General features: G+C 40.3%; 1 non-coding gene across 1 annotated transcript; it reads left to right on the top strand.

Moving 5' to 3' along the window:
* The first annotated feature begins 343 nt into the window (after positions 1-343).
* Positions 344-418, top strand: Trnas-cga (transfer RNA serine (anticodon CGA)). Its single transcript has one exon. It is a non-coding gene; the product is annotated as a tRNA-Ser (tRNA).
* Positions 419-15,374: the final 14,956 nt, after the last annotated feature.

Raw genomic sequence — 15,374 nt, 5'->3', positions numbered from 1 at the left:
ATATGAAACTTCCTGGTAGATTAAAACTGAGTGCCGGGCCGAGACTCGAACTCGGGACCTGGTAGAGCATTTTCCCACGAAAGGCAAAGGTCCCGAGTTCGAGTCTCGGCCCGGCACACAGTTTTAATTTGCCAGGAAGTTTCATATCAGCGCACAATCCGCTGCACAGTGAAAATCTCATTCTGGAAACATCCCCCAGGCTGTGGCTAAGCCATGTCTCCGCAATATCCTTTCTTTCAGGAGTGCTAGTTCTGCAAGGTTCGCAGAAGAGCTTCTGTAAAGTTTGGAAGGTATGAGACAAGGTAGTGGCAGAAGTAAAGCTGTGAGGACGGGGCGTGAGTCGTGCTTGGGTAGCTCAGTTGGTAGAGCACTTGCCCGCGAAAGGCAAAGGTCCCGAGTTCAAGTCTCGGCCCGGCACACAGTTTTAATCTGCCAGGAAGTTTCACTACATGTACTTGTTACCAAAGTTTCATTTATTTTTAGAGCTATCTGTTCCTCTTCCTTTTTGGCCCCACCTGTCTCTGTCTTCACAATATCCCATACGGTTTTTTATTTTGTTATCTGATGTAATTATATTTTCTCATAATAAAGCTGCTTCGATTTCTGTATTACTTGCTTCAATATTTTGCAGTATTCTTTGTAATTCATATCAATTCTAACATCAGAGTTGTTCCTAGATAGTACATTTAGTGTCCTTTTTGTCCTCCACAATATCTTTATTCCTTGTGTAATCTGGAGTTTATTTTTTGACTTCTGTGTGATTTGAGTTACCTTTAAGGGAATACAATTTTCAAAAGTGGAGGCAACTTTAGTAATGAATGTTTTGTATTTTCCATTTGAGTCAGACATATTGTAAACATCATGTCTTTGAGCAATTTCCTGAATTTCTCAATTTTTGACTTATTTATTATCATCCTGTACTCAGATTTAATAGATTTTTTTATCCTGACAAGTTTCAACATTTAACACAAGATTCTGCATGTAATGATCACATAGCCCATTTACTATTTGTTTTGTGATATGACTTTTTTCCCTAGATTTGTCTACAAAGATATTATCAATAGCATTGTCAGAGCATTTACATATCCTAGTAGCAAAGTTCACAGTAGGAACTAAATTGAATGATAGTGTTACTGACTGCAATAATTGTTCAGTGACTCAGCTTTTCAATAAATCCACGTTAAAATCCCAAGCAACCACTATTTCCTTGTTTTTAACTATGAGATGGGACGGCAGAGCGTCCAGATTTTTTATGAAGAAGTTAAAATTTCCTGAGAGTGATCTGTATATACCTACTATTATAAAGGGCTTATTATGAAATACAACTTCTGCTGCAAAAGCTTCTAAGCGCTGCTCTGAGCAAAATTTATTAATATTAATAGTCTTGAAATCAAAACAGTTTCTGACAAATATGGCAACTCCTCCTTTCTCCATATTTTCTCTACAGAAATAAGAAGCTAACTTGAATCCTGTAACATTTAACATATCTACACCAGTGGTCACATTATGTTCTGAGAGGCAGTTTTATCAACTGGTTTGCTCAACTCTAATTCTTCAACACAAATAAGCAACTCATTAAGCTTACCCCTTTGTCCTCGGATATTCTGATGCAGTAGTGATAACTGATTTTGTGCACTGGCTGAATTAAAAATGTATGAACCCAATTTTCCTGCCAATTTTTGAGTATCTCTAGTTTCAATCAATGACTGTCTGCATGAATTGTGTACATTAAAATTTGATTTCTGGCTGGTTGTCTTATCAATGTGAATGTCATTTTCAGCCAGCAGATGACCAACATTCTCTCAGTTTACGGCGAATATCACCAAAATTCATCAGGGGCAGCAGAACATGCAGAACGGTTCTCACGTAGATACGGTCCAACTCGTCCTCCCTTGACTAACATTATCAAAAGACTTCACGAGACTGGAAGTTTTATGCCAAGTAAACGTATACGAATGAAGACTGCTACCTGATAAGCGGGAGAAGTAGCGATTCTTGGAGTTGCTGTAACAAGTCCTCGTTCCAATTCTCGTCAAATTCAGGAAGAGGTTGTCATCAGTTAATGAAGCATTCTGTGCATTCTTCAGAGAGATAGCATCATCCTTCCCATATTTCTCTACATCGAGACCTACATGCCAAAGATTTTAGTCATCGTTTTGAACACTATGAGTGGGCTCTCCAACAATATAATAATTTTGTGGTAAAATTATTATGTACTAATGAGACCACTTTCACAGACCAAGGAAATGTAATTTTGAGAAACGTGCACTGCTGGTCAAAGGAAAACCCACACTGACTGCGTCAGGTTTTCACTCAACGACAATAATATATGGAAGTATGATGTGGGACAATCGACACGAGATCAGACTTTATATGATGCATGTTCTGCCCATATCTCTTCAGTAGTAAGAGGTGAATTTAACAGGTTATTTTCGAAACCGGGGATGAGAAGAGGCAGTTCCGTTCATAGGTTTCCAGCACGATCGCTTGACATGTCGCCGTTTGCCTTTTTTTCTGAGATCATGTAAAGCATGTGGTCTACCAGGAGGTTCCAACGACTGCGGAAGACGCAAGAGAGCGAATTACTGCTGCGTGTTAAGCGATTACTCTAGGTATGTTGACAGCAGTGAGTTTGTCAGTGTTGCATTGAGTACGGAAGCCTCGTGAAGCAACGGTTTCTCACTTTCAACATACATTTTAAAAAATTCATCGACAGAAATGTGACACGACACAATAACCTCTTCATTGTTTTTGTACACAATCTTTGTATTAATTTATTTTATGAGCTGATAAGTTTAAGTATTTGGGAGAATGGATACAATCAAATGGATTAGATAACACAACAAGTAAAGGAAGATGGAAGGAAATGGAATAAGCATACAGACTCAACCAAAACCGATGTAACAAAAGATCAGTATCATTCCAGGTTACCAATTAAATACTACACAACAGTTATTAAATCGGAAACACTTTACAGATCTGAATGCCTAATTCTGTATAAAAGATGTAAACAAAAGGAATTAGCAAAGGAAGAAAGGAGAACAGTTAGCAAAAATCATAGAACCGCAAAAGAACGAAGACAGCAATTGGACGAAGGGTAGGAACAAAAATATATACAGATATATAGAAATAATCACAGACAAAATAAGAAAGAAGAGATTAAAGTTTTATGGTCATATTTACAAAATGAATGACAGTAGGCTTCTTATTTCATTTTCTAATTAAAAAACACGATGGTATGGCTGGAAGAGATAAGATGGAATTAGAGAAAACTTAACATCACAGAAGACATCATATATGACAGGGAAAATTTCAGGCTACTGATCAATACTGCAAAATTTCCTATCCCGCAACACAAACCACAACCTAGGAGGGTGACGTCATATGAACACAGGCAGGCCATCAGCCAACGCATGAAGAAATTCTAAGAAGATAAAAACAAAAAAAAGATTGTACCTTAGTCTTCGATTCTGAGCGGTCTATAATTGGACAAATTCTGAGATTATTTTATGTGTTTTATTTCAATGTATGATTTTTACTGGTGTGTAAGTGACTTAACATATTTTTAAAAACAGTGGACCAATTTATTTGAGTTTCGTTTAAGACAAAAATTTATCCTGCAAATTCTAATAATTTTGTTAATAAACATTTTTTTGCGAGTCAGATTTCTTCTTGGTGTCCGACCATTTGTTTGTGGGAGGTAAAAACGTTAATTGTCTTATCTTAAAGGCTGTTGAATGACTATCCAGCGATATAACATTTTCTTTGGTACGAAAGATGTTTAAGCATTTGTAAAGTCTAACGCACAAACGTGACATTTAGTCTAACACGGCAGGGTAAATTTCCTTGGAGGGTGAGGTGAACTTGCGGGTTGCGGGGCATTCAACAAAGGGGCGGATCCAAGGGGGGAGGGGCAATGGGGGCAATTGCCCCCCCCCCTAGACCCTGGTGCGTGACCGATCTTTTTTTTCTGACTGCTTTAGGGGCTGATTACTTCGTCCTATCTAGTATGTTTTACTTGAAGTCGAAGATGTAAACAATGGCACGCAGTTTGATGTAACAATTAAAAAAGAGACCTTGAAGACTCTTCCATTTAGCGAATAAACTACAGAAGAAACAACTATACTTACGAATGAAATGATAATATTCGCTGAGGCATGAGCGATCTGTGTCCCTTTTTTAGCACTTTCCCTGCAGTGCGTATGTCAGATTTTGTTTCTAGGGGCAATTTGCAAAGAGATGGTGTTGATAATTAAGAGATGAACACCGAAGGAATACTTGAAAATATTCTCATTAGTTGCAAATAGTGAGAACCTTACGACAGTCCCTTTTATTCTGCAATTGCACGTTTTCGATCTGGATGAACGCTTCGGTCGACGCCAAGTTTATCGCGACATCCCTCAAACAAATTCGGCAGAAGAATAATGCAGAGTAACAGTCTATGCTCCCCTACTGAACCTCATTATAACTGATTTACGAGAAAGATTCTCTGCTGAAACTTTGGATATGTTCAACCTTTCTGTTTTCAGTCCAGAAAGTATTGTGAAGATCCCTGCAGGTGAAACTGAAAAAATTGCAGAGTCCCTTACCAACTGCTTCGGTTCGTTGCTTGACGAGGACAAAGACATTGCTCTTCTTATGTTACGGGATGAAATGTTGTTGTGGCGAGAGAAATGGAATCAAGAAAAGGAACGACAAAAAGAGTTTCCAACCATCGCCCTTGACATGTTGACTAGATGTGACAAGGATGCATATCCTATAATACATAAGCTTTTATTGGTCCTGGCAACACTTCCAGTGACAACTGCATCTGCTGAAAGGTCGTTTTCGTCGTTGCGGCGCCTGAAATCTTATTTAAGAACATCGAAGAATGAAAACCGCCTCCTTGGTCTTGCACTTATGCACATTCATTACCAGATTCCTGTAGACGTAGAAAAAGTAATTACAAGATTTTCAAAAAGTGGGCGTAGAGAGATTAGAATTTAATATTTAAGAGCAGTATTGTTAATATACATATTTAATATTAAATTTCATTTTATTTATACTTTTGCAATTTTATTTCATTTCTTACTTTTTTTTACAACAAGAAAGAAAGGAATTTCTTATTGTTAATATTTACATTCATGAGGAAAAACAGCTTATTATGAGCATAAAATGACGTAATTAAGATGATTTCCCGAACACAGCCAAATACCCTATTATAACTTTTTGCAGTCGTATCGTCATTGCTGCGTATAAACACATGCGCGAATTCGATGGCAACATTCTGTCAAATGAAAGCCATTGGTGAAATAATTTTCGAAGATTTAAGAATGGAAACAAATGAACGTTAGCATTTTTATAGATTATTTTACAATAGCAGACAAACACAGAGTTTTTTAAGTACACGTGTCGTATTTGAAGAATATTTTTTAGGTAATGCAGTAAGTTATTTCATTAAACACACTTAACACATAGCGATACACAATTAAACTAAAAACAGAATATATATATATATATATATATATATATATATATATATATATATATATATATATATTACTGGCCATTAAAATTGCTACACCACGAAGATGACGTGCTACAGACACGAAATTTAGCCGACAGGAAGAAGATGCTGTGACATGCAAATGATTAACTATTCAGAGCATTCCCACAAGGTTGGCACCGGTGGCGACACCTACAACGTGCAGACATGAGGAAAGTTTCCAACCGATTTCTCATACACAAACAGCAGTTCACCGGCGTCGCCTGGTGATACGTTGTTGTGATGCCTCGTGTAAGGAGGAGAAATGCGTACCATCACGTTTCCGACTTTGATAAAGGTCGGATTGTAGCCTATCGCGACAGCGGTCTATCGTATAGAAACATTGCTGCTCGCGTTGCTCGAGATCCAATGACTGTTAGCAGAATTTGGATTCGGTGGGTTCAGGAGTGTAATACGGAACGCCGTTATGGATCCCAACGACCTCGTATCACTAGCAGTCGAGATGCCATGCATCTTATCCGCATGGCTGTAACGGATCGTGCAGCCATGTCACGATCCCAGAGTCAACAGATGGGGACGTTTGCAAGACAACAACTATCTGCAGGAACAGTTCGACGGCGTTTGCAGCAGCATGGACTATCGGCTCGGAGACAATGGCTCCGGTTACCCTTGACGCTGCATCACAGACAGGAGCGCCTGCGATGGTGTACACAACGACGAACCTGGGTGCACGAATGTCAAAACGTCATTTTTTCGGATGAATCCAGGTTCTGTTTACAGCATCAAGATGGCTGCATCCGTGTTTGGCGACATCGCGGTGAACGCACATTGGAAGCTTGTATTCGTCATCGCCATACTGGCGTATCACCTGGCGTGATGGTATGGGGTGCCATTGGTTACACGTCTCGTCACTTCTTGTTCGCATTGACGGCTTTTTGAACAGTGGACGTTACATTTTAGATGTGTTACGACCCGCGGCTCTACCCTTCATTCTATCCCTGCGAAACCCTACATTTCAGCAGGATAATGCACGACTGCATGTTGCAGGTCCTGTATGGGCCTATCTGGGTACAGAAAATGTTCGACTGCTGCCCTGGCCAGCACATTCTCCAGATCTATCACCAACTGAAAACGTCTGGTCAATGGTGGCCGAGCAACTGGCTCGTCACAATACGCCAGTCACTACTCTTCATGAAGTGTGGTATCGTGTTGAAGCTGCATGGGCAGCTGTACCTGTACACCGCATCGAAGCTCTGTTTGACTCAATACCCAGGCGTATCAAGGCCGTTATTACGGCCAGAGGTGGTTGTTCTGAGTACTGATTTCTCAGGATCTATGCACCCAAATTGCGTGAAAATATAATCACATGTCAGTTCCTGCATAGTATATTTGTCCAATGAATATCCGTTTATCTTCTGCATTTCTCTTTGGTGTAGCAATTTTAATGGCCAGTAGTGCACATATATATATATATATATATATATATATATATATATATATATATATATATATATATATATATGTGTGTGTGTGTGTGTGTGTGTGTGTGTGTGTGTGCGTGTAGAGTATTAATAGTTTTATTTGTAATTAATTTTTTGGAAGGCAGGTACCAAATAATTTGTCCCCCCCCCCCCCTGGCCGTGATCCTGGATCCGCCCCTGATTCAACAGCCGCAACAACAGCACAAAAATCGCTATATTCTGTCTATTTTTAAACCATGATTTGTCGTCAGTTCTGCAAAAGAGTTATATTATTGAATTTGTCTCGTAGAGTACTGATAACCTGACGGCAAAAAATAGCATTTTTTCATTAAAAAGGTTGAAGCGTTTGGCCAGGTTGTTGCTGAAGACGTCATAACACATATCTATTTGTCTAGGTGAAAACGGATTACGAATTACAAATATCTTTAGTGGGTCAAAAGTAATTTGAAGTGAAAAGGTTAGGCGCTCCACCCTAAACCGTCCATCCAAAAAGATTTTATTCCCAGCGTAAAAGCGACGACAAAAAAGTAACTACGGTGGAAACTTAAACTTACAACTGTAAACAACAGATGTGCATTCGACCAGTCAGTTGTGATCAGACAGTGTTAAGTAGTGGATATATGGCAGCAGTGTGTCACAAACCGCAACGGAGCAACGTCTTTACTGTATTCAAACATTGTCCAGAACGTGTTGAAGAAGAGAAAAGTGTATGCATGATTTGTCCCGCAGACCTTGGCCCACGAACAAAAACGACGTGAGGACACCTGACATGGGTTGACTGAAATGCAAAACGAGGAAAATTATTTTCTCGAAAAACTCATCACCGGTGACGATACTTGGTGTTATTAAAACGAATATAATACAAAACGAAAAAGTTTAGTAATTCACATGAAGGTTCGACTACTTGACGACATAAGTAACATTCAAGCCAATGTGACCCGCGAATTGAGCAACATCCAAAAGAAGGACTTTTCTATAGTTTCACATAGATGTAGGAACGTTCTGTGCCTTCTAATCAAATCGGAGAGGACTACGTAGAACAGCTGAAGCCTTAAAACCATCATCTTAACTTTTGTCTGTTTTTTTATTAATCCAATTGCAGCGGGAATCTTAAAATACCTCACTGATGTCACTCACAAGGGAAACATACACCCAACAGGCATCCATTCCTTTCATCTGTCGTATGCTTGTAGCATATAATTAGGTATTAAAAATGGTGCTCTTGTACGATACTCTTCTCAAACGTTCACGAGGAATCGAGGTTAAATTTGTAACAACCTCTTGAACACCGTACAAGAGTATCAAGTGTGGAACAGAGGCAGCCGGCTGGTGTGGCCGAGCGGTTCTAGGCGCGTCAGTCTGGAACCGCGAGACCGCTACGGTCGCAGGTTCGAATCCTGCCTCGGGCATGGATGTGTGTGATGTCCTTAGGTTAGTTAGGTTTAAGTAATTACAAGTTCTAGGGGACTGATGACCTCAGATGTTAAGTCCCATAGCGCTCAGAGCCTTTTGAACCATTTTTGAACAGCGGCCTTAGCACAGTATGCTAAGGAGGCAGACGATAAGTTTATCCGTACTGCGTTCGAGTTTTATTTTCTTAAAATCTTCCACCTGACACTTGTATCGCTACCATGAGTCATGCTTCGGAAACGAATGCTAATGCTAATAATGGTAATCACAGTGGTGTATTCGTATCAAGGTATGATCGAGGTATAACAAAGGATGTGATGAAATCAACGTTTATTTATGGATACATTTTATCACACTGACAGCCTTACAGCTATTATTCTTTATAGTCACTGGTAGGCCATTAATTAAAAACGTAGTAATGGCCTGCACCACGCACAATTTATGAATACCACATTCTGACATGCGCATATGATTTTTATTACTGATAACGGAAAAAACACCTCACGAACATTTAAAAAGAATGGTCACTCAGATATAGCTTTTTTATGCAAATGATGCGTATTTCAACTTGGCTATGAATATCGAAATTGTCAACTGATGCAGTTCCAGATAGCTGAGAGTGATGAAGTCTTCACAAGATGACATTTTCATCTGGCACTGGAAAAAAGTAGGAGCATTCTGCAATCACTTCAGGAAAATTTGGTCTTGGCTGTAAAAGTGTACATCGCAAGACAGGCACAATGGTGTCACAACTGATTATTATATCTCGATTGTATCTCGCAACCAATATACCACGTCCGCCCCCGGTAGCTGAGTGGGCAGCGCGACAGAATGTCAAACCTAATGGCCCGGGTTCGATTCCCGGCTAGGTCGGAGATTTTCTCCGCTCACGGACTGGGTGTTGTGTTGTTCTAATCATAATCATTTCATCCCCATCGACGCACAGGTCGCCGAAGTGGCGTCGAAACGAAAGACTTGCACCCGGCGAACGGTCTACCCGACGGGAGTCCCTAGTCACACGACATATAGATTTACCAATATACCACTACGATTGTAGTTATTATTACCTCTTTGCTAAGAAATTTGATTCAGTGTAGCGATACAAGAGTTTGTTGGAAGCTTAGAAGAAAATAGGCGAGACTAGAACCCAGTACCAGCACACCTGTGTTATGGCGCCGAAGTCTGTTGCCCAACTTCGCTCCTCGTTTGTTGGTGTTCCTGTGTAGTATTCTACAGGCTGGTGGAACGTCGAAACTTAATTTCTGAAAAACACTCGAGAAACTGATTGTACTAGAACAGCATTTGTTACATCTATGTATGTATTACTGTAGTGCGAAATATGAGCAACATCGGTGACTCGTTGAGCATGTTCTTCGCTTGCAAGTAATATGCGTCCGATCGAAAGTTCCGACGGACAACATCTTTAAGTGAAATGCACGCTATGAATTTATGGCCTAGGAAATGATACACTCTCACATAGGCACAAGTCGATGGGCTTCTGGGCGCTCCTGAACCTCCTCCTCTCATCATGGTTTTTATGCTGTCATGCACGAAACGGTCAACTGTGCTATGTGTTGGATTTAATAGGTAACTGAATGACTGCTCCTCTGCGTTTGAATTTATGAACACTTCTTACCGTTTCTGTAATTTACATTTGTCGGATTTAGAATATACAGGGTGAACATTAATAAAAACCAACAAAGTACAGGGATGGATTCCTAAATGAATGGGGAAAGAGGGCCTATGAACAGGTGTCCGGAAATGGCAGGTGTGCGTGCAACGATAACAAATTGTCCCAGAAAACAGTACAGAGCTACATTGCATCCATCTTACAACAGATGTTCAAAATGTCCTCTATGGGACTGTAGGTGACAGGAATAATAGCGACTGTCATGCAGGATACACATAATAGTACTTTAGCTTACACCACGTTGGTGAGCCACATGCCTGGATCGTGTGCAAGGGTTCGTCTCAATATCCCGTAGAACCCGGTCGTCTACGTTTGGTGTGCGTACAGTCCGCCGCCCGCCTGCACGTTGGTCTGTCTGAAAGGACCCATGATCACAGAAACGCTTAAAAAATATTTGAAATGTTATGTGATGTGGTTGGTGTCTGTGAGGGTACTTGTGATGGTGTAGCCGTGCTACCTCTCGACCGTTTCTATCTGCTTGGCCGGGCACAAACACAATCTCGGCTTGTTCCCGACATAAATAATGTTTCATTCTGCTGTTTACAGTACAACGCTCCAGTCACACAACCTGCAACGGACATGAATCACACTGCACAGGAACCTTCATTCGTCAGCACCATCTACCGTGGCAACGGTGCATTTCCGAACACATGTTCAGGACCATTTATCCTCTATTCTCAGTCAGAAATCCATCCTTGCAGTTTTTAGGCTTAATTAATGTTTACTCTGTATTTAAGCAGGCCTCTCACGACATTTTATTGCGTTTCCTATTACGTTCCTTCATGTGATTGTAAGGAAATAATTGAAAATGTATCTCTAAGGGTCTTTGCAGTAAATAATGGTTGTCGTGTTGAGCACCATAGCTTAAATGGTCAACGAAAGCCATCTCACGTGAATTATTACACATTCATTGTGCTAAAAGACGGCCAATGAAGAGCTCACTGTCCACCTGGAAGGAAGGGTACTCTGACAAAACAGAAACCGAAAATACCTAGAGGTCTCGCTTGACAGAACGCTCAGTGACAAACAACATCTATTAAGAACAGCTGCCAAAATAAAAACTCGAGATAACAACCCCCAAAACCTCTGTGGCACATCATGGTGATCAGCTGCATTAAAACTCCTTAATTCAGCTCTGGGATTGGTTTACCCTGTTGCAGGCTACTGCTCACCAGCGTGGATGAATAGCGCTCACACAACACTTGATGATACACAACTTATCCGTTCCATGCGTCTTATAGCCGGTACCATCACACCCACATCTAGTTTCTGGCTACCGATTAGCCACATACTACCTTCAAAGTGCAAGTGTATGGGAGCACAAAAGACTACAGAAAAATCCTAACCTCCCTGTTCACACAGACATTCCAAGCATCAGCAAAGGTAGGCATCGCTCTCCTCACACAGCCCTGGAAACCGTTAGAATGCAGTTGCACACGGCAGTAATACTGATGGCTGTTGAAGGCACACAGGGCAGATTAACGCTACGACAGAGAAACTTAAGATGCCCTGCATATCGACGAAACCACTTGCCATGCAAGATCTGGTCGGTTATTAACCAAATAAGAACCAACACTTGGAGGTGTGCCGACCGTTCGTACAAGTGGAAGAAAATAACTTCACCAAGTTGTGACTGTGGCATTGAAAAGCAGATTGTTCGGCATGTAATTCAAGAATGTCCTCTGAGAGCTTCAAAAAATGGTTCAAATGGCTCTGAGCACTATGGGACTTAACATCTGAGGTCATCAGTCCCCTAGAACTTAGAACTACTTAAACCTAACTAACCTAAGGACATCACACACATCTATGCCTGAGGCAGGATTCGAACCTGTGACCCTAGCGGTCGCGCGGTTCCAGACTGAAGCGCCTAGAAGCGCTCGGCAACACCGGCCGGCTCTGAGAGCTTCCCTGGTGACACAACAGAGTTCCTGGTGGTGACGGAGGGATCAGTAGACTATATTAGTGGCCTGGGTATTAGTTTGAGATGATTGTAATATTATTTGTTTGCGATGAAGCCACACGCTACATAAAAATAAACAAATTGGGCTACAACCGATGTCGCTGTTAGAACATCCTCGGGTTGCCGAATGTATAATGGCTTTAGTACGACTCGGCAACCTGAGGATGTTGTAGGAACGAATCCGGTCGTACCACAATGAATGTGCAATACTACAGCTGCCGTGGTTTTCATTATCATTAAAATTCTAGAAGTTACTTTGCTCTAATATCGTTCGAGTAAGCAATTCCGTAATAGGATTAAGCAGACTTCTTTGAATCTTTTAAGCATTCGATGCCAGAGATATAACGACAAAGAAATTGTAAAAAAGGCACAATGGACGGAAAACTACTTCGCGGCAGGCTCGTTTAGTAGCGATTGCGAAAAAGCGCGATTCCAGGTAGTGAGCCAGAAACAAAGCCTACACCCCAAGTACCAGTCATGTGATAACTTCAGCCAATCGGAGAAGCCATTTTCGCTCTATGACCACGAGCTGCCATTTATGGCCTCGGGATTTGTAGGTGAGGTGCTGCAGTCTCAAATGAGCTCCGGTGTTGGTAGGATGAGAGTATCGCCTTTTACGTGAGAGCGATAATTTATTTAGTGAGTGAGCTTCAATTCCGATAAAGTTTTCTGGTTCGAGTTTTCGTAGCCCTCCGCGATCGTATTCTTCCGCACGAAGAAAAAGACCGAGTGGTTTGCTGTCCGCTAAAGAGTTGATAACGGTGCGAGCTGATGTATTGTTAGTAATTCTGTGAATTTCAACATTTTCAAAGTCAGAGAGCCTTTCCGGAAATGTTCACGCTCTTTAGTCACCAGGTATGTTTTGGCTTCCAGAGTGACGAATATTTTCTGCCTCTGAAGTACTCATTTTAATTGTATGTTACTTCTATCACAGTGTACGTTGCTTTAAGGCTTAAAGTTTCTGCTGCTAAGTAATGGTAATGTTCATTTATATACCCTTTCTTCTCAAGTTTTGTTGTGATAGTGGTGAAACCTCATTTGCCAATGCTGTGTTTCGGACAAAGAATTTAGTTGTTCCGAAGCACAAGGCCATGAAATGGCATGAAAGAAATATTTAAATATGAACTACTTTGATGTCTTTTTTATGGGTGTAGCTAATTTTTCTAGGGCAGGTAATACAGATGTACTGTATGAACAGTGATTTAGGATGGGAAGTTTATGGTACTAGATGTTTTATGAAACAGCGTTACTCCAATCGCGATATAACTGTTTCGTCTGCATACGACTGGGATTTAATACTTTTGTCACCTTCTGAGCCTAATGTTCAGTGCATATTTATACCCCGAGTGTGAGTGTGTGAACAAGAGGAGCAGTTTGAAGTTCAGTCTAAAGAAACTTACCCTGGAATCCTTGTGTTTCGTCGCCAGTTATGGGTCTGCTTATAAGGAGGTATACGTAGGGTTAAAAATTTGTTTATGATTAGATTTTGCAGTATTGATTTTTGTATATCTTAACTGCGACGTGTTACTGCTGAAAATACAAGTCATAGCTTTGCCGACAAATAATTTGCATGTATTGTTCAATTTTAGATTCTACTCTTGTATATTTCCTTCACAATTTGTTCCCTAGCTAACTAATGTAACTTGTTCTTCTCGTAAAGAACACTTTTTCTAATAGGTACTAGGGCTGTGACCTGTTATTTTTAAATGTGTGTGTCGTATGTGACACATATTTGTTGAATATCCTGATTATTTTGCAGCTATTGATCACAACATCCTTGAAAAGTGAGTGCAATAAATCGTATACGTTGCGTAAGTTTCGTTAGTCTAGCGTATCAAAACTAGCTGGCACAAAGTGCTGCATATTTTCATCATCGGTAGAGCAAGCAACCCGTGCAGCAAGAAGGACTGAGAGAGTAAAAATATTTTTCTTAAAAGACTGAGAAAAAATATACGTAACTACTAGACCACCTCACATAACAGTATAAACTAAATTATAGCATATAGTATAGGTCTGTGACTGTTATCAGTTCATGAATCAAGAGCCTTCATTCTGCAATGTTAATCTTGTGTGCTATATTTTAGCTTAAATACCATACTTCTTCTGAGGAGACATACTACTGTTGTTACTTAGCGCTTGCATTTTCTGTTAGACTGTAAATCTGATCTTTGATATTCCTTGTATATCAGTAGATTTAACTATATTTTATATTTAAGTGTTCTTGTTTCATAGCAGACACAAATTTTATTCACTATAATAGGACTGAGTTAATGTTCTAGAAATTGTGTGTGTGTGTGTGTATGTGTGTGTGTGTGTGTGTGTGTGTGTGTGTTCGTGTGTACGTTTCAATATACCTTTCCTATATTTACGATATGTAATGTTTGGACTGTTGTAAAGTCTGTGGCTGACTGATATTAAAATCAAGAGATGGAAAGTTATGTCTTAGGAAAACGGAAGTTGACGAAAAATTCAGTTTCTTCTTTTTGTTGCGTAGCCTAGTAACAGTGAAGAAAGCACAATTCCACATTATAGTGTTGGAGAGAAAAAGTGTCCCCACCCTCGTCTCATGACGGCTTCAGCCAATCAGAGAAGGCGATATCACTACAAGGCTGCAGCCAATCCCAGAACCCGTTTCGTGGTCCCAGCCAATGAGAGAATGTGTTGCGTCAGAATGATCTAGACTTCCAAGTGTGGGGTTTGTCTAACGTTGCAGATCGCGTAGGACAGCCGTGATGTGACTCGGGTGTTGTTTAGGCGGGAGTGACTTGTAATGCTTGTGAAGACTGCGGAACTTCTGTGTGGTTGTCATTAACGTTTCAGCGTCTTGCCTTTGCCACGATTTATTCTTTCTTTGCATTAGGAAATGCACGAGTTCATGGGTGATCTGTTTGTAGGTAAATATTTTTGACACTTTATGAATCTAATAAACTGTTAATGTCTCTGTGATCCACACATATTCGTATGTCCATGTCAGGCATTTCACACCTCTCATGGCCCAACTTGTTTTCTGGTACTACTGATTTGTCAGACAATGGAGGTGTCACTCTGGTGTTATCTTATATGATATGTTAGCTGTAGACTTTATTAGTACTGATTTGGTATACGCCCTTCTGATAGTTACTTTCATGTTCATTTCCACTTTCAGTACAAGCTACTGCACAATTCACACTTCAGTATATCTGGCTAAGGACTATTTGGTACACGCCCTTCTGATAAGTTACGTTCATGTTCATTTCCTATTTCAGTGCAGGCTACAAACAATTCACATTTCTTTGACTATATTTATTTTTCTTATTTTAAAGCAGACATGCATCCAGGCAGTATTACACAAATGAGTTGATGACTTGT

This window comes from Schistocerca serialis, chromosome 3, assembly GCF_023864345.2.
Source record: "Schistocerca serialis cubense isolate TAMUIC-IGC-003099 chromosome 3, iqSchSeri2.2, whole genome shotgun sequence".
In the NCBI taxonomy this organism is placed as follows: domain Eukaryota; kingdom Metazoa; phylum Arthropoda; class Insecta; order Orthoptera; family Acrididae; genus Schistocerca; species Schistocerca serialis.
The sequence above is the reverse complement of the archived record's forward strand: the minus strand, read 5'-3'. Positions and strand labels throughout refer to the sequence as shown.